This window comes from Sander lucioperca, chromosome 17 (genome assembly GCF_008315115.2).
Source record: "Sander lucioperca isolate FBNREF2018 chromosome 17, SLUC_FBN_1.2, whole genome shotgun sequence".
NCBI lineage: Eukaryota > Metazoa > Chordata > Actinopteri > Perciformes > Percidae > Sander > Sander lucioperca.
The window spans coordinates 162,501-182,500 of record NC_050189.1 but is presented as its reverse complement, the minus strand read 5'-3'; the positions used below and the strand labels follow the sequence as shown (position 1 = coordinate 182,500).

General features: G+C 43.8%; 1 long non-coding RNA gene across 1 annotated transcript in view; it reads left to right on the top strand.

The window, feature by feature from the left end:
* Positions 1-10,687, top strand: part of LOC118493672 — a 13,253-nt gene extending 2,566 nt beyond the window's left edge. The window contains exon 3 of the long non-coding RNA XR_004895619.1: positions 10,677-10,687. This is a non-coding gene — a long non-coding RNA (uncharacterized LOC118493672). The remainder of the gene's footprint in view (positions 1-10,676) is intronic.
* Positions 10,688-20,000: the final 9,313 nt, after the last annotated feature.

The window sequence follows — 20,000 nt, the reverse complement described above, 5'->3', positions numbered from 1 at the left end:
TGGTTAGTTATCTTCACCATCAGCTGACTGAGAGGACTGGTTCTGGTTAGTTATCTTCACCATCAGCTGACTGAGGGGACTGTTTCTGGTTAGTTATCTTCACCATCAGCTGACTGAGAGGACTGGTTCTGGTTAGTTATCTTCACCATCAGCTGACTGAGAGGACTGGTTCTGGTTAGTTATCTTCACCATCAGCTGACTGAGGGGACTGTTTCTGGTTAGTTAGCTTCACCATCAGCTGACTGAGGGGACTGGTTCTGGTTAGTTATCTTCACCATCAGCTGACTGAGGGGACTGTTTCTGGTTAGTTAGCTTCACCATCAGCTGTTCAAATACCTTGGGGTCTTGTTCGCAAGTGAGGGGACAATGGAGCGGGAGATTGGTCGGAGAATCGGCGCAGCGGTTGCGGTATTACATTCAATTTATCACACCGTTGTGACAAAAAGAGCTGAGCCAGAAGGCAAAGCTCTCAATCTACCGGTCAGTTTTCGTTCCTACCCTCACCTATAGTCATGAAGGCTGGGTCATGACCGAAAGAACGAGATCCAGGGTACAAGCGGCCGAAATGGGTTTCCTCAGGAGGGTGGCTGGCGTCTCCCTTAGAGATAGGGTGAGAAGCTAAGTCATCCGTGAGGAACTCGGAGTAGAGCCGCTGCTCCTTCGCATCGAAAGGAGCCAGCTGAGGTGGTTCGGGCATCTGGTAAGGATGCCCCCTGGGGCCTCCCTAGGGAGGTGTTCCAGGCACATCCAGCTGGGAGGAGGCCTCAGGGAAAACCCAGGACTAGGTGGAGGGACATCCAGCTGGGAGGAGGCCTCGGGGAAGACTCAAGACTAGGTGGAGGGATTATATCTCCAACCTGGCCTGGGAACGCCTCGGGATCCCCCAGTCGGAGCTGGTTAATGTGGCTCGGGAAAGGGAAGTTTGGGGTCCCCTGCTGGAGCTGCTCCCCCCGCAACCCGACACCGGATAAGCGGACGAAGATGGATGGACGGATGGATGTTTTGGGGAGAATAAAACTATCCTGGGCTGAGTTTTCCTATGTAACCAAAAAGGGTTAGGATGCTGCAAATGTTGGTATAATATGAAAATGGCTGGTGGATTTAAGACAAAAAATAATAATTTATTGGATGAATCAAATTTGAACATATGTGTCAGTGGCTTGTTGATCTTTAAAAGTTTAGTTAATTTCCTAACCTGGCCTGGGACACATTCATACGGTTTGATAAAGTAACGTTACTTATTGGACTTTAACTTATCATTGCACTTACAATAACGAGCGTAGCTGTCCTCAATTTAGGTCATCTTGTCGTCTAATCTGCGGCTTTTCCTGCATCCACCGTGTGTGTGTGTGTGTGTGTGTCTGTGTGTGCGCGCGTCAGTAGCGGGGGGAACTGTATGATCAGCAGCCCCGCCCGCTGCAGACAGCTGACAGGATTGAAACAGCAGCCGCTGACTTTAGAGTGAAAAAACGTTACAGCGTACTTTGGTGTTAAAATGTATACAGGTTGGCAAGACGGTCTGAAATGTTTGTTGCTATTTGCTGTACGTTGCTATTTGCTGTACGTAAATGTGAGATGTTTGAGTCTCGTCTTCATATCGGAAATCAGCTCTCTCTCACTGCTTGGTCAGTGGCTCTCCGAGTCACATTATACTGACGTAAAGTCTGGCACGTGGGACTGTTGGGATTGGTTGAAGTCGCGGGAAACTCCGGCTATTGGTCAAATTTGCGGAAAAGTTACGGTGATTGGTCAAAATTGCGAGTCGCACCAAAGTCACGGTGATTGGTTGAATTCGTGTAAATTGGCGCGACATCTCGAAATCCTGGAGGGACCGATAAGACGGTGTACATCGGTGACACAGGGTAAGTCTTGAAGGCACAGGTGTAGAAAGTCATTGTTTTGACTGCTCTGACAGAAAGCTCATCTGACAACCGGAAGTGATTGGGCTGGCTTGTCCGTAACAAGGAAGTAACTGTGCATATAGCCTATTGGACAATGTACACCCAAGTTACACCCACTTCCAGTTTCGATGGCGAAACGCGCGAAATGGCCGCCCCGCCATGGCCATGTCCTATGATGAAAAGTTTTTCTTTTAATAACTTTTCATCTTTAATGTCTTAAGATGGCAGAGACAAAATTTTAAGTTGATCGGATGAAATCTCTAGGAGGAGTTTGTTAAAGTACGACATGTATATACTCCAGAGATGCATTGTTGTCTCTCAGACCATTCCAGTCTACACCCCCGGATCATCTGCTGGCTGTCATCCGAGCCACACGGCCGCGGCGAAAGCGAGGAAGGCATCAGAGAGCGTCTCCTGAGCATCACGCGGTCGCTAATGCCCAAGAAGAACTTCGAATCAACCAAAGGAACTGCTTTGAATTCCGGGAATCAAACCTTATTGTCTTTACCGAGACCTGGCTTCACCAACAAGTCCCTGATTCTCTGCTCAATCTGGACGGTTACTCACTTGTGCGAGCCGACCGCTCCTCAGAAACGTCTGGCAAGAGGACTGGAGGAGGCTTGTGCATTTACGTGAGTGACAAATGGTGCAGACAGTATACAGTAAAAGACATCACATGCAGCCCGGATATAGAACTGCTCTGTATATCCCTCAGACCACACTACCTCCCAAGGGAGTTTGGCAATATTATCATAGTTGCTGTCTATGTCCCCCCCCCCCCCCGCAGCACCAATGCAAGTATAGCCGCTACTTGCATTAGCAGAGTGCGCACATGATCAGCTGCAGCGCACACCTGGACCACCGATCTTCTTTTTAGGTGATTTTAACCACTGGAAGCCAGAGGCTGTTTTACCAGGCTTTGAACAATACGTAAGATGCTAGGCCTGCACGAGAAATCGTTATAAAATCGCGATCTCAATTCACTCTGTTCACGATTTAATTTGACTTTATTTTGAAAGGACAGCTCTCACAAAGTTCAGGGCTTCACCCTCAGCCAATGACAAAACGCCTTTTAGTCACGTGTTGCATGCGTCGAGGGACCGCGATAGTTCGGAAATAAACACAATGGATATTGATGAAAACCCAGGTCCTAGTGACGAGAATCAGCCAACCACTCTTGTTCCGAAAAAAGGCTTGCATTCAGTGGTGTGGAAGTATTTTGGATTCAAGCAAGACGATGAGGGTCAGTCTGATGTGATTTGCAAAGGCATGCTTTGCCCTCGTTGTAGCACCACAAGGTAACACCACAAATCTTTACCAGCACCTCAAACGTCACCACAAAGTGCAATATGAAGAAGCCGTACAAGGCAAGAGGTCCGAAAAGTCGTCCAAAAACGCAGACATCTATTACGGACACCTTGCACAATGCGACGCCATACCCACATAACTCCAGTAGGATTAAGGAAATAACAGAAGCCATTGCTTACCATCTAGCAAAAAGATATGGTTCCAATATACACCATAGAACGTGACAGATTTCAAAAGATGATCCATACATTGGACAAACGCTACTCATTACCCTCCTGCAACTATTTTTCATACGTTGCACTGCCAGCTATGTACAAGAATGTGCGGACTGTAGTTGAGGCAGAAGTGCAGCAAGCGGATTATTTTTCAGCAACGACTGATTTATGGTCCAGCCGAACAATGGAACCGTACATGAGCCTAACTGTCCACTTCATAGCGACTGATTTCACCATGAAGAGCAAGTGCCTACAAACTGCTTTTTTCCCCCCCGACGACCATAAAGGTGAGATCTTGGCACAGGGACTGAAGGATGCCCTAGCATCTTGGAGTTTGGAAGAGGAGAAAATGGCATGTATAACAACAGACAATGGATCAAACATAGTGAAGGCAATCTCAATCAACAACTGGACCAGGATCCAATGTTTTGGCCATAGGCTACATCTGGCAATTGGTGAGTTGGTGTATGTGTGCGTGTAACTGTGACTGTGAGTGTGTGTGTGTGTGTGTGTGTGTGTGTGTGTGTGTGTGTGTGTGTGTGTGTGTGTGTCACCAAATTAGCCCTTGAATTGTAGGACATACTACTACTACTACTACTACAAATAAATAAATAAAGTTATTTGTGATACTACAGACTAATAGTTTGTGTTGTACTCATTCAGATTTGTTGTATTTTTCTTCTAGAATATGCCATGAAAGATCCACGAATTGACCGTGTCACATGCCGTTGCAGAAAGATTGTGAGCACTTTCAGTCACAGCTGGCTACGGAGGAGAAACGTTGCCATGGTCCAGAAAGAGCTCAAACTCCCTGAGCATCAACTGAAAACAGAGTGCCCAACAAGATGGGGATCAAGGCAAGAGATGATTCAGAGGATCCTTGAACAGCTTCCAGCCATTTCACAGGTCCTCAATGATCGAAAGGTTAGACACCTAGTGCCCACATGGCAGGACATAGAAGTCCTTGAGGCAATGAACAACACCCTAAGTCCTCTGGCTGAATTCACCGATGCCCTCTCTGGAGAACTATATGTCAGCATATCCTCTGTGAAGCCGGTTCTCCACCTTTTCAAAACCTCTGTTTTGGCTGTGCAAGAGGATGACATAGAATTCACACCCTGAAATACCTGCGAGAAGTACAGTGATCCCCAAACTCAGGATCTACTCGACATGGCCACAACCCTCGATCCTAGGTTCAAGATGAACTAAATCAGTGAGGAGAAGAAAGCCACAGTTAGAGCGAGACTGGCAGACAAGATGACTGGCATCTCTAGTTATGGTAAGGTCATTTCCACATTTTTTCAAAACAATTGTCTAGTCCTGAACTGTTGTGATGTTATATTACTTAATATTGATTGAGATTAGGGCGCCCAGATAGCTCAGTTGGTAACGCGGGCGCCCATATATAGAGGTTTTCTCCTCGATGCAGTGGTCCCGGGTTCGACTCCGACCTGCGGCCCTTTGCTGCATGTCATTCCCCCCCTCTCTCCCCTTTCATATCTTCTGCTGTCCTGTCAAAATAAAGGCTGAAAATGCCAAAAAAAAAAAAATCTTTAATATTGATTGAGATTATTAATTAATTTTAAATCCCCAGCCAAATGCCTCCCCAGCACCCTCCATGAAGAAGGGCCGAAAGACCCTGGGAAGTTTCTTCAAAGCAGCACAAGGCAATGACGACAAGTCCTCTTCTCTAGAGCAAGCAGTGTCCACAGAGCTGGAGGCATATCTTCTGACATGCAACATCGACAGTGAAGATGACACCTTAATCTGGTGGCAGCAAAATAGCAATGTATATCCACGGTTGTCTGTGTTGGTGAAGAAATACCTATGAATTCCAGCTACCAGCTCACCTGCCAAGACATGCCAAGGTGCATGACTAAAGCCAGAGCATTGTTGATAGACTTGTGTTTCTGGCCAGGAATCCTTAGGGCGCTGATACACAGAGCCGATTATCGGCCATCGGACAGTCTGGCGAGGTCGGTGACTCGAGTCTGTTCGGTGTGTTCCGTGCCGTCGGCCGTCCGAGGAGCCGTCGGCCTTCATTTTGGCCGACCTGACATGCTCAGTCAGAGACAGGGCAGTCGGGACTCACCCGGAAATGGCGAGCGGATGAGCCTCTCAAAATCTGACGAAAATCTTTTAAACTGACCTTTGTTGATCTGAAATGAAGACAGATTCAGCAACTGCACAGCCTATTTCTCTCTTAAAATGTTTTCAGAAACACGTTTCGGTGAACTATTTTAGTCCAATATGAGATCGTATTCTGAACGAGCCGCCATGACAGTCTGGCTGAGAATTTCCGGAGAAAAAAGACCCACGTGACGCGTTCGTCCAATCAGCTGCCGGTTTTCATTTTCTGGGAAACAACACAGAGCAGCGCCGCCTGCTGCTATGGAGACGTATTACGTTTTGCGCACGTGCAGAGCGTACGCTCAAGTCGGCGTCTCCTCAGTGTGTTTTGAGGCATTTTTTTGGACCTCGGGGACCCGACTGATCAGTCCGACTGGCTTTTCTGCCGACGGTTGGCCGTCTAGTTGGTGTGTAAGCACCTTTAAGTGCCATATTCAGGGTCACATATAGGGTCATGTGAGAGGGCTATGTCCCAAAGAAAATATTTAATTTACTCTTTTGTAATGGCCAAATGAATATTAATTTTCTTTTGTCATTGACGCCTTAGCAGGTTGGCAGATTTGTGTTTTGTTTATGCTTATTTATGTTAGAATTTTTAGAGCCTAATTGAATGTTTCTTTTCTTTTTTCATTGAAACCTTCATTTACAGGTGTGTGGAGTTGGCCAAAGAAACATTAAACTACGAAAAGGCCAGCAATTAAAGACAATGTGCTGCTATATATACAAAATAAATCATTCATTTTTGATACTGCTACTGCACTTCAATGGCCAATTGATGCCCCTTTTCTTTAGACACTGAAGCCGCAGAATGTTGACGTTTTAATTAGCCTATTTAGAGCCATGTTCAGGCCATATTCAGCGCAGTGCGTTAAACTTCTATTTTTGGTAACCTACTTGAATGGCCAGTTGAATGTTAATTCTACAAAAGGCAGGCAGTTAAAGAGTGTTTTTTCTTTATTCATTGAAGCCTCTATGTTTATATGCTTGTGGTGATGTGCAATGTGCTCTAGGTGCCAAAACAAATCTGTTTGGTACTGCCAATTTGTTTTGTTTTGTCATGGTTCATGTGTGCAATAAACATTACATTTTATGAGAAAAAAATCGTGGCAGAGAATCGTGATATCATTTCTAAGCTAAAAAAATCATGATTCATATTTTTCGCCGAATCGTGCAGGCCTATAAGATGCCACACCCGAAATAATAAGATCCTACATAAATACTACGGAAATATTAAGAATGTATATTCTGCACAGCCAAAAAACCCTCCCTCTAACTCAGAACACAATACAATACACCTAATCCCTTATCTCTTATAAATTAGAGATGCACCGATTCCAACTTTCTATGCCGATTCCGATTTTCTTTGAGTTAGACCAGCTGATACCAATTTTAGCCGATTCTGATTTCATTTTTTCTAACCATTTTACAGCACACAAATATTTATTTTCTATCTTTTCTTTAATAGAACATGTTTTGAACAGATAATGGATCACTATAAAATAGAACTATATAAATTACTCCTGGTGTGGGACATTCACACACATCTAAAGAGCAATGTTAGAACCATTTCCTTCTTTTCACATCAATATCAACTAAAGAAACATCACGGGGCAGTGGTGATGGCGCAGTGGTGATGGCGCAGTGGATATGACACATGCCTTTGGTGTGGGAGACCCGGGTTCAATTCCCACTGCAATACATCGACCAATGTGCCCCTGAGCAAGACACTTAACCCCTAGTTGCTCCAGAGGCATGAGACCTCTGACATATATAGCAATTGTAAGTCGCTTTGGATAAAAGCGTCAGCTAAATGACATGTAATGTAATGTAAATGTGATTTAGGTTTTTGGTGTCGTCCTTCCACGCCCTACTTTCTCCTTGCAGGTGTTGCATATTGCAAACTTGTTATCTTCTGTACACACGCTAAAGAATGTCCAAACAGCTGACATGTTGCAGGTTAATTCACCAGGTTCCTACATGTGGAGAATAGCGCTGACACGCGCTTCACACGAGCGGGTACGTGCGACACACGCCGGAGAAGTTCAGAGAAAGGAAAAAGAGAGCGTGCTGTGGCATCCGTGTGTGCTTGCGTCCTTGAGAACTGTAACTGTCAATTGGAGCGTTGACCGGCATGAAATCACCATATGTCAGACTGACCTGCCGGTCGCCGGTCATGGCCGAGCACGTGAAAACCGGCCAATTCCGGTCGGCGGCCGGTCTATCGGTGCATCTCTATTATAAATCTGTTTTTAAGTCAAATAAACCAGAACATAAGATTGTTAATGTGTGGACAGATGATTCCATTGAGACACTAAAGGTGTGTTTTATGTGTACAGACTGGTCTATATTTCATGCACTAGAGCTTGACGATGCTACTGAAACAATAACTGATTATATAGAATTCTGCTTTGACAATGTGGTAGATAAACATGTCATTGATTACCCTAACAATAAAACCTACATTACAAAAGAGATTAAAAACTGCATAAATCGGAAAAAGCAAGCCTTCAGAAACGACGAAAAGACAAGGCAGCATTGTCAGTTGTTCAAAAAAGAGCTCAAACAGCTTCTCAGAAATACAAAAGAACAACATAGGCAAACCATGGAAATCAGTATACAAACATCAAATACTAAAAAACTGTGGGCTACTATGAAATCAGGCACTAAGACCACGTCCACACATTCCAAAACAATCTTTTTTTCCCCCGTCTTCACCTGGAACCATGTCAAAAAAAATGTGCGTCCAAACGGATCCATTTGTAAAAGACTCAACACGTTACTTCATATTCCAGACCTGTAGGTGGCGCTGTTTCTGCTACAGAACTTCACCAAAAAACCGAGAAGAGTATAGTCTTCAGTCACTCCCGATCATAACTTTCACCACTGCTCATTTTATAAAGGCCGCCGCAAGAAAACGTCTTTGTTTACATTGTATAATGTGCTGTTGGATTGCTTTTTATTCCGCAATTCTGTCTGCCATCGGACATGATTGCCGCACGCTAGCTAGCAGAGCTAACGTTAGCGTGCTAACACTGCTAGCTAACATCGGCAGCCAAACAAACATCAATGATCCGATGTCTTTTTGATAATCTACACGTTTTTCTTGCGGTAGCCTTTCTACAATAAGCCGTGCTAAAAGTTACTATAATCCGTTCAAGGAGTTGATGAGCAGACAGATTAGCTAGCTAGCTTCCACTTTATAAACAGCTAACCATAGCAGCTAACAGTATGTCCCCGCTGGAGCGTCAGCTACTTTGGCGATGTTTAACGTTAGCTACATAACGTTAGAGGTCGAGGGGTGTGGCGATGACGTCATCGATAACGCACGTATGCGGCTTTGCCGTCCAAACGAAGCCAAAAGGGCGACGTTTTCAATTTTTTTCACCCTGGGACCAGGTTTCAAAAAAGTGCGTTTACAGGATTCGTTTGGACGATGTCATGACATGTGCGTTTGCATCAAAAAGCGTCTCCGTGGGGCGGCCTCTAGCTCACCCAGTAAGAGCGTGCGCCCCATGTAGGCTGAGGCCTTTGCAGCGGCCCGGGTTCGAATCCCACCTGCGGCCCTTTGCTGCGTGTCTTCCCTAATCTCTCTCCCACCTTTCCTTCCTATCCACTGTCACTATATAATAAAGGGAAAAGCCCCCAAAAAAAAAAGAAAAAAAAAAGAAAAAGCGTCTCCGTGTGGATGCCCCCTACCATGAACCCTCCAAAAAAAATGATCGCCGTGGATGAACTACAAAGGGCAAATGAGCTGAATGACTTTTTCCTGAGGTTTCGAGGCAGAACATTTCTCCCAGGAGCTGGACAGTGTGTGGCAATCTTACCCTGATAATGATTACACCCGCTGGCAGGAAGTGGTTCCACCCAGCGTTCAGCTATTCTGGTCCTGACGAGGACCAGAAGGCAGGCACACATTACGCCGGTTTTAAAATCACTGCATTGGCTCCAGTGGGTTTCAGGATTGACTTTAAGGTTCTTTAACTGGTTTTTAAATCTCTTAATGGTCTTGGGCTTTCTTATCTTTCGGAACTGCTTTTACCCTGTGAGCCTCCGCGGACCCTCAGGTCCTCCGGTACTGGCCTAGGCCTGCACGATTAATCGTTATAAAATCATGATCTCGATTCACCCTGTTCACGATTTAATTAGCGCCAACAGCGGCGAAGGCCCTATTGGAACTGAAGGAATTATTATTATTATTTTCCCGGCAAATGAATTGCCTTTTTGAGGGGCTTAACATATTCAAAAACTCACCAAAATTGGCGGTCGCATCAAGTCTGGTGAAGATTTAAGTATTCTAAGGGTTTCGGGAATAGGCGCACATAAATGGCTCGCTAGCGCCCCCTACAAAGTTAAAAAAATGTAACCCCTGCAGTACGTTTAACGTAGACTCACGAAACTTGGTACACATATGTAGCATGTGAAGACGTACAAAAAAAGTCATTGGAGCCATACCCTAAACCTAACAGGAAGTCCGCCATTTTGAATTGAAAGTTCACGCCCCCTTTAATAACTAATGACCCGTTTCTTGTACACTATTGTGTGAGGTATCATTGAACTCAACAGTGTTCCGTTTTCACTGGCCATGGTTTGACACACCCCCCATGCTTTAGCCACGCCCCTTTCACAGCTAATGAACTGTACGACGTAGAGTCTTGTGTGAGGTATCATTGAACTCAGCGGGGAGTTCCTTTCTCATTGATGACGATCTGCGGTGTCTGAGTGCCGCGCAAATGCACGGTCGCAAGGAGCGGCGTCCGCCAGTAACCCCGACGCGCACAGAAGCGCGAGGGCCCGTCCAACGCTGCTTGCAGCTTTAATTTTTAAATAACTTTGATTTTTTTTTTATTTTATTTTTTTTATGACTTCGATTGTCATTTAATTTTACGAGCCGACTGCATCACAAACGCTACTACTTTCTTCTGTGAGTTTTAAACATAGACTGTATAAAATAGGTTTTAAAGCGCTGCAGTGCTCTCCCTTCTCTTCAGTGAAGCCTCTGTGTTTACAGGCTCGTGGTGATGCACAATGTGCTCTAGGTGCCAAAATAAATCTATGTCTATTTCTGCCAGTTAGTTTAGTTTTGTCATGGTTCATGTGTGCAATAAACATTACACATCTTGAGAAAAAAATCTTGGCAGAGAATCGTGATATCAATTCTAAGCTATAAAATCGTGATTCATATTTTTCCCTGAATCGTGCAGGCCTATACTGGCCTTTTGATTATTCCCAAGGTTCGGACACACACTCACGGACAGGCGTCGTTCCAGTACTACGGCCCCGTCTGTGGAACAGCCTGCCGGAGGACCTCAGGGCTGCAGAGAATGTTCAGATTTTTAAGAGCAGGCTCAAGACCCATCTTTTTAACTTAGCTTTTCCATGCTCAGTCACGTTAGTTGTATTGTGTGTATGAGATGGTGTGTGTGGATGTTGGCAGTGGGTATCTGGTAGGGGTGGGAATCACCAAAGGCCTCTTGATACGATATCATCACGATACTTATGTCATGATACGATATTGTTGCGATTTTAAACACATTCTGCAATATATTGCAATTCATTACCTTTTTTCCAACTTAAAAGTTTTCCCAATTTCAAATTATGTCCCCAAAAGAAAACTTTAACAACATCTGTTTTATCTAAAAAGATATATTTCTCTGTTTGTTCATCTCACTTTAATTGTATTTCTCCAAAGTGGGATTGTCAAGCAGACAAACACATATATAATAATAGATCCATACTGGGCGTCTGTGTATCGATACAGTATTGCCACAGAAAATATTGCGATGCTATGCTGTATCGATTTTTTCCCCCACCCCTAGTATCTGGGGATGCATTTGTGAGATGGGGGGTCAATTGCTTGTAACTGTAAAGCACTTTGTGCTACATTTTACATGTATGAAAAGTGCTCTATAAATAAAGTTTGATTGATTGATTGATTTAAAAAGGTGTGCACCAACAAGTCAACAGGCCCAGATGGACTACCAGCTTTTCTGCTCAAAAACTGTGCAGAGGAACTAACACCAGCATGGTGTCCCATATTCCAACGGTCTCTGGACACGCACACCGTCCCAGCTCTATGGAAGAAATCCATTATAACACCAGTTCCTAAAAAGCCCTCTGCCTCAGTGAATAATGACTTTCAACCCATAGCTTTGACTTCTATTGTAATGAAATCAGGGTTCAAAATTAACTTTTTTCGTCCACCAGCCAAATAGCTAGTGAATGTTCAAATTTGACCAGCCACTTTAATAGATTACCATTGTTTTTTTGGCTGGTGACTGGTGAGTGAAGCAAATCTACCAGCCACTTGCATATTTTACCAGCATTTGGCTAGTAACTGGTGCTAATTTTGAACCCTGAATGAAGGGGCTCAAATTTTTAAACTTAGCGAGCCATTTTTGTGCGCCTATTCCCGAAACCCTTAAAATACGTAAATTTTCACCAGGCTTGATGCAACCGCCAATTTTGGTGAGTTTTTGAATATGTTAAGCCCCTCAAAAATTGTATTCATTTGCCGGAGGAAGAATTCCTTCAGTTTCAATAGGGCCTTCGCCGCTGTCGGCGCTCTGGCCCTAATTAATCATCTAAAGAGATGTATTGGTCTCCAGTGTTTACTTTAGGATTTTTTTTAGCAGTGGGGGCAGGTCTGTCCGAACAAACCCCCACCCCTACACCCCGCCGCCAAATGTTTACGTATGAAACGGAACTGACACTTCGCTGCAACACAAACTAATATATGTATTCACCTCTGTTCACACACAATGAGGCATATTTTCAATTGTGATTGAACTGTATTTTTTGATGAACTATAGGGCAATTAACATCTACGACAGGTCTACGCTTAGAACGGACCCACCGCGATGACGTTTCTGGTGGAGCTGTTGGTTTAATAGTCGGCTCGGAAGAAAGCGAACGTTTTGACAATAAAGTACATCAACCCAACAGTGTGTGGAGTTAAACTGAACGGGTCCAATAACCTCTGCATTATGTCAACTACATTTTTTGTACAGCCCTATTTCTGATACCATGGTGTCAGAAATTTTGCCATGGTAAGCCGCCACTACAAAATCAGCATAGAGGAAACACTGGTCTCTGACCAGTCTGCCGTTGTTAGAACCATTAGAGAAGCACGTGTATAGGACTTTATATATTATCTTCATCACTGACTTCATTATAGAAGCACGTGTATAGGACTTTATATATTATCTTCATCACTGACTTCATTATAGAAGCACGTGTATAGGACTTTATATATTATCTTCATCACTGACTTCATTTAAAACACATTTAAAACTTCATCAGCCTTTTCTAATTATCTTAACTGCCGTACTATATTCACCAAACTTCTAACAACAATATGAACAGCAGTTTATTAGTCTTCATAAAGGCAATATAACAGCCCCAATGACTGTCACATGACTATTTTATATTATATATCCCATACTACACCCTAGTGGTCAGAATGTATATTACAGACATGTAATGAACAAAAACAATAACTCTCTAACTCTAACAAAAAGCTCTCTCTCTGTAGGTAATGTTGTCAGACACTTAGAATAATAATCTGAGTCTGTCAGCGGCAACAACAGAACTTTTAGTGGATGGAAACACAGACACAACAGGAAGAATAAATCCATCAAATCAAGTCACAAATAATCAGCATGTGGCTGTTGATTTTGTAGTGGCAGTCCGCAACGGCAAAATTTCAGCCGCCACGGTATCAGAAATAGGGAAGACTCACAATGTAGTCGCAGTTGCATTTTAAATGATGCTGCCGACGTAATGCATCGCTCACATTGCAATTTAACAACAAGTAGAACTATTCAGAGGTTATTGGGCCCATCCAGTAACTCCACATACTGTTGGGTTGATGTAGTTTATTGTCAAAACGTTCGCTTTCTTCTGAGTCGACTATTAAAGGAACAGCTCCACCAAAAACGTCACTGCTTGTCCTGTGGTATTGCTGCTTGTAGAATTCTTCAAAACCAAATTTACCCCAAAATTACTTACAGAAGGACCCCAAAACACTTAATATGCAACTCCACTGTATAGCCTACTACTGACTTACAGTCAGGGCTGGACTGGCCATCTGGCATTGCGGGCATTTTCCAGTGGGCCGACGCACTTTTGGGCCGAATCGCCAATCTAATTTACAGGCCTTTTCTTTTTTTTTTGGCTGTGCCGGCCCATAAAGAACTGACAGCGGCCCATTGGTTAATTTTCTTTATTGGCACTGGCCTGACCCAATCAAATCCAGGAAAGGTTACGTTACCTTGCGTAAGCATGGACGCCTGGCCAATAAATGCTATTTAAGGGCGGGTTTTGGCGTGGCCAGAGTGGCTAGTAGATTTGAAATATCGCCTCCCGGCCCTGAGACACGAGCTGTAATAGTTATGCTTATGCTGGAAGTTTAGCATCCACATTAAAATAACAAACGACCACCAAAAGCACAAGGGAGGTGCAGAGAAATTACAGGAGAAAAAGATTAAGAATCTACAGGCGGATGCCTCAAAATGTGCCATAGTTTCTGACATGTTTGGGGCTGTAGTAGCTGCTTCAACATCAGCATTACCTGACGTAGAGGAAGGAGGAGAGGTGGCAGAAACAACATCATGACAGGGAAGAAGCCGAGGAGGAGAGTGACCACAACAGGGCCATGGGAGCGAGTAAGGAAAAGATGGAAGAGAGAGTAGTTGATGACATGGTGAGGAGTAGGCAAATGAACAGGGAGTCTAAGGAAGGGAGGGAGGCTGTGTGTGTGTGTGTGTGTGTGTGTGTGTGTGTGTGTGTGTGTGTGTGTGTGTGTGTGTGTGTTTGTGTTTGTGTTTGTGTGTCTGTGTTAGTTAGTGGCTGTCAGGTAACTTAACTGCTTAATCTTACAGTGAAAATGCTAGCGGTTGGCCTGTTGGGTAGCTGAAAAGTCTGTAATCTATAAAATCAGTGTTGATACAAGCATCAGTGATCCTTGAATTGCTTAATTCAGTGTGCCGATGTGCTGCAATAGCAGCAATCGGCACAATGACTATTGTTTCTCATACTTATTATTATTATTCCGCCTGTTTTTTGTCCCGTAACTAGTCATGGAGCGTTGCCAACACGTGCACACAAAATACATCAAAACGTGTGTAATGCTCGGGAATGGTGTGCTATGTGTTTTCAAAAAGATTTGCTGCACGATTTTCACAAAATCGGCAAAAAACGGCGCAAAACTGTCCCATAGACTTGAATGGGAAATCTTCGTGAAATCGCTTAACATCGCTGAAAACAATCCCTCTTTGGGGCCATGCTGTATCGCCATACTTTTATGTAGAGACATAATTAAAAGTTTAAACCGAAGACAATACTTTGGCGTTTATTGGGCTAAATGCGCATTCTGATATCAAGCACGGTTTCTACGAAATCACAGTTTACGTATCGTCCTCTTTTCAGATCGTTTCAGATTTTCCAATGTGTGTGTATGGGGGCAGAATCTCCATAGTTAGAGTGGACGACAGAGTGGGGAGCTGTGGTACGATTCTCTGAATTTTCTCCAAACAAATTGCTCTCTCCCCTACAGTTTCCACTCTTCATACATCATAGTTGGTCAAAATGTAGGAAACTTTGTGGTGGTCGCAGACATGTAACTATGGAATCCACCGGACCTAAACTTTTTGCTCTACTCATACCAACTGCCGATAGAAACAATGGAGCTGCAGTACGATTCTCTGAAATGTTTTCCAAACAAATTGCTCTCTCCCGTACAGTTTTCCCTCAACATACATCATAGTTGGTCAAAATGTAGGAAATCTTGTCCTGGTCACAGACATGTGACTATGGAATCCACCGGACCTAAACTTTTTGTTATTTTGAAACCAACTGCTGATAGAAACTGTGAAAAAAATGGAGCTGCAGTACGTTTTCAGACCGGTTCAGACAACTTGCTCTCTCCCGCAGTGTTTTCACTCTTCGTACATCATAGTTGGTCAAAATGTAGGAAATTTTACAGAACAAAACTTAAAGCCCATGTTGCAGGTTAACCACCACTGTTGACTAATGGGTACATAAAGCACTCAACATATGTATATCATTGTTAAAAATGTCACCAAATAGTGTTAAAGGCCAGTTTTTACCGTTTTAGTCATTTAGTGGGTTTTTTAACGCAATTCGGTGATGACGTCACGTTGGGGAGACGTGCCTCAGTCTAGTACTAGAACTATGGTGACTGTGTATCAGCCTAGTACTAGAACTATGGTGACTGTGTATCAGCCTAGTACTAGAACTATGGTGACTGTGTATCAGCCTAGTACTAGAACTATGGTGACTGTGTATCAGCCTAGTACTAGAACTATGGTGACTGTGTATCAGCCTAGTACTAGAACTATGGTGACTGTGTATCAGCCTGGTACTAGAACTATGGTGACTGTGTATCAGTCTAGTACTAGAACTATGGTGACTGTGTATCAGCCTAGTACTAGAACTATGGTGACTGTGTATCAGCCTAGTACTAGAACTATGGTGACTGTGTATCAGCCTAGTACTAGAACTATGGTGACTGACTGGTGACTACACCCCGTAACGCCCTGCTGTGCCCTACTATGACATGAACTACTACGACTACCATTGTGATCACTGCTTCACTATCTTTATTATGACTATTATTGCCACCATTCACCACTCCCCCAACTGGTGCCGTCAGACACCGCCTACCAAGAGTCTGGGTCTGTCCGAGGTTTCTTCCTAACAAAAAAAGGGAGTTTTTCCTCGCCACTGTCGCAATAGCTACTGCTAATGCTTGCTCTTGAGGCAACCACTGTAATAGTTGGGGCTTCGTAAAGTACAGAGTTTGGTCTAGACCTACTCTATCTGTAAAGTGTCTCGAGATATCTCTTGTTATGATTTGATACTATAAATATGATTAATTACTACTGCCTTCGTTGTTTCCTCTATCTGCGTCCACGTTGTCAAGATAAGACATGTGGCGTTAGTGCTCCTTTTGTACCATAATTGTATTGAATGAAATGTTAAGCTTCGCTCCTACGAGATGGGTGGGTTTTTGTTAGCTACGTTACACACATAGTTAACTGGCTATAGTTAGCCTGTGCTAGCGGAATTAGCTAATGTTGCGTAGCCGGCCAGCAGCTTCGGCAGTAGTTCCGGCGAGCTAACCACGACAGCTAACACATCCACAAGCGTCTCTATTTCAAACATCACTGCAGATTGACTGCTTTTAGCAGCAGAGGTTGATTGTGGGCGACAATAACTGTCGTGGTTAGCTTACCGAAACTACTGCTGATTGCCGAAGTTGCTGGCTGGTTACGCAACGTTAGCTAATTCCGCTAGCATACAGGCTAACTATAGCCAGTTAGCTTTGTATGTAGCTAACAAAAACCCACCCATCTCGTAGGAGCAAAGTTTAACATTTCATTCAATAACATTATGGTACAAAAGGAGCACTAACGCCACACGTCTTATGTTGACAACGTGGACACAGATATAGGAAACTCCGAAGGCAGTCGTAATATTTACCTAGCTAGCAGTCTAGGCTAACGCTGTTGCGCTAACGTTAGCAAACGTCGGCGTAGCTAGCTGTCTAAACTTGTGAAAAGCCGAACAGTATCCCCGTCCAAGCTGTGTTTCACTTCCCCTCCAATATTATTATACACATAATAAAGACACATGGACTCGGTCGAGACCAAAAGCCATATTTTGCAACACCAGTGGCACAGACAAGCCCATAGACAGTGAGAACAGAGACCAGCGGCACAGACCGAGCCCATAGACAGTGAACAGAGACCAGTGGCACAGACCGAGCCCATAGACAGTGAACAGAGACCAGTGGCACAGACCGAGACCATAGACAGTGAACAGAGACCAGTGGCACAGACCGAGACCATAGACAGTGAACAGAGACCAGTGGCACAGACCGAGACCATAGACAGTGAACAGAGACCAGTGGCAGAGACCGAGACCATAGACAGTGAGAACAGAGACCAGTGGCACAGACCGAGACCATAGACAGTGAACAGAGACCAGTGGCACAGACCGAGACCATAGACTGAACAGCGACGGGGCTTTCGTCTGTCGTCTCCCCAACGTGACGTAATGCAATGCATTGTGGGGGAAAAGAGAATCATTGCCAACCGCTGTAAAATAGTACTACTTTTTCGTATTTTATTCCGTTTTGTGATATCCATTGTATTTGATGTTGTTGGGTAACAGTTTAAATGTTTATTACCAACAAGCAAATTGCACAAATTCATTAGAAAATAAACCCTGCAACATGGGCTTTAAGAGGTATAATTATCATTACATGGATATGTTTGACCCATGGAAGACACTGTCTCCCCTTCTCTACTTCCGCACTGTGGAAATCACCATAGCAACAAGTTCTGACACACACACCTCTTATCATAGAGACTTCTGTAAGGAAGGAAGGAAGGATGGAAGGGAGGGAGAGAGAGAGGGAGGGAGAGAGGGAGAGAGGGAGGGACGGAGGGAGAGAGAGAGAGGGAGGGAGGGAGAGAGAGGGAGGGAGAGAGAGAGGGAGGGAGGGAGAGAGAGGGAGAGAGAGGGAAGGAGGGAGAGAGAGGGAGGGAGGGAGGGAGAGAGGGAGGGAGAGAGAGGGAGGGAGGGAGGGAGAGAGAGGGAGAGAGAGGGAAGGAGGGAGAGAGAGGGAGGGAGAGAGAGAGGGAGGGAGGGAGAGAGAGGGAGAGAGAGGGAGGGAGAGAGGGAAGGAGGGAGAGAGAGGGAGGGAGGGAGAGAGGGAGGGAGAGAGAGGGAGGGAGGGAGGGAGAGAGAGGGAGAGAGAGGGAGGGAGAGAGGGAAGGAGGGAGAGAGAGGGAGGGAAGGAGGGAGAGAGAGGGAGGGAGAGAGAGGGAGAGAGAGGGAGTGAAAGAGAGGGAGGGAGGGAGGGAGGGAGAAAGAGGGAGAGACTATTACAAATTCTCGGTTTTTGAATTTAGAAAGGAACTTCAGAGGTATAATCATCATTAAATGGACATTTTTCACCACACACACAGAGAGAGAGAGAGAGATCACCAATCTTAGGATTGTGGGTAGTGTAGTACTTCTTTATGACATCCTGTCAAACATACACCTCCCTCCTCTAACACACACACACACACACACACACACACAAGCGTTATTTGTCAGCTAACATGTCATGATGGACTAACTGACCAACTGACTGACTCCTAACTGACTTCAGGCCTCAACACCAACAGCTGTTTTCCACCAGACTCCATGTAAATAATCAGTAATTTAAGCATTCTAAACCCACCAGACTCCATGTAAATAATCAGTACTTTAAGCATCCTGATCCCACCAGACTCCATGTAAATAATCAGTAATTTAAGCATCCTGATCCCACCAGACTCCATGTAAATAATCAGTAATTTTAGCATCCTGGTCCCACCAGACTCCATGTAAATAATCAGTAATTTAAGCATCCTGGTCCCACCAGACTCCATGTAAATAATAAGTAATTTAAGCATTCTAAACCCACCAGACTCAAAAATCAAAAGAAACGGTAAGTGGTACTGCGCTGTACTCTGGTATTGCTTTGTGTTGTATTGTATTGTATGCATTCGTGGTGTCTTGTAAGCCCATCCATCCATTCCCTATTGCTATTGTTAAACAATTGTATTCTCTCTCAGTGACAGTGTGACCTATGTATCTACTTAGCTAGTGTTATTCACATGTGCACCAAGTAGTAGGCACACTGTCAAAATTTCTTCAGGAATTTTCTAGTTAGCTAATGTTATTCAGTAGCATTGCAAAGCCAAAGTTGCTTTGTGGAATGCCAGTACCGTTTGAACTATTTTAACTAGTGTAGTGTTTAGCTAGCCTATTCTGTCCTTGTTTCGCGTGACTGTTGACTGTTGATCAGTGGAGTAAGCATCAATGCTAACACTGCAACTCATTCCTGGCTCTATACTGCCACCACTGTCTCTCTACATTGCCCAGACATTTAAGCTAAATTAATTATACCTTAACTTAGCTGACATTTCTCTGATTCTCACTCTTTTAAAGGTTACCTTGTTAGAGTAAATCTTTCTTGTTCATTGGTGTGGGCCAAGGCAACATTTTGAATGACTTTACTGCCAATACATACTTGTAAACTTAAATGTTATTAAATCATTTGAAATTATACTTTAAACTCTTCGTCTATGGCAATTACTTGCATTTGAGTATGGACATTGTGTACTCTCTGGCATGTACTACTGTCAGCGTTATTGTGGCTTTTGGGAAGGGTTATGGTTATTGTATTCAGCAGACACTTTTATCCAAAGGGACAAAATATGAATCTTATAATAGTTAAAAAAAGTAAACTGTTTTTAAAAGTTGCTAAGCCAATATTAAGCAAAATAGTAATAATAGCAATACAATATCAAATATCAAATATCAATAATAATTTAAAAAATAAACAAATACCCCATATATATATGTATATATATATATATATATATAT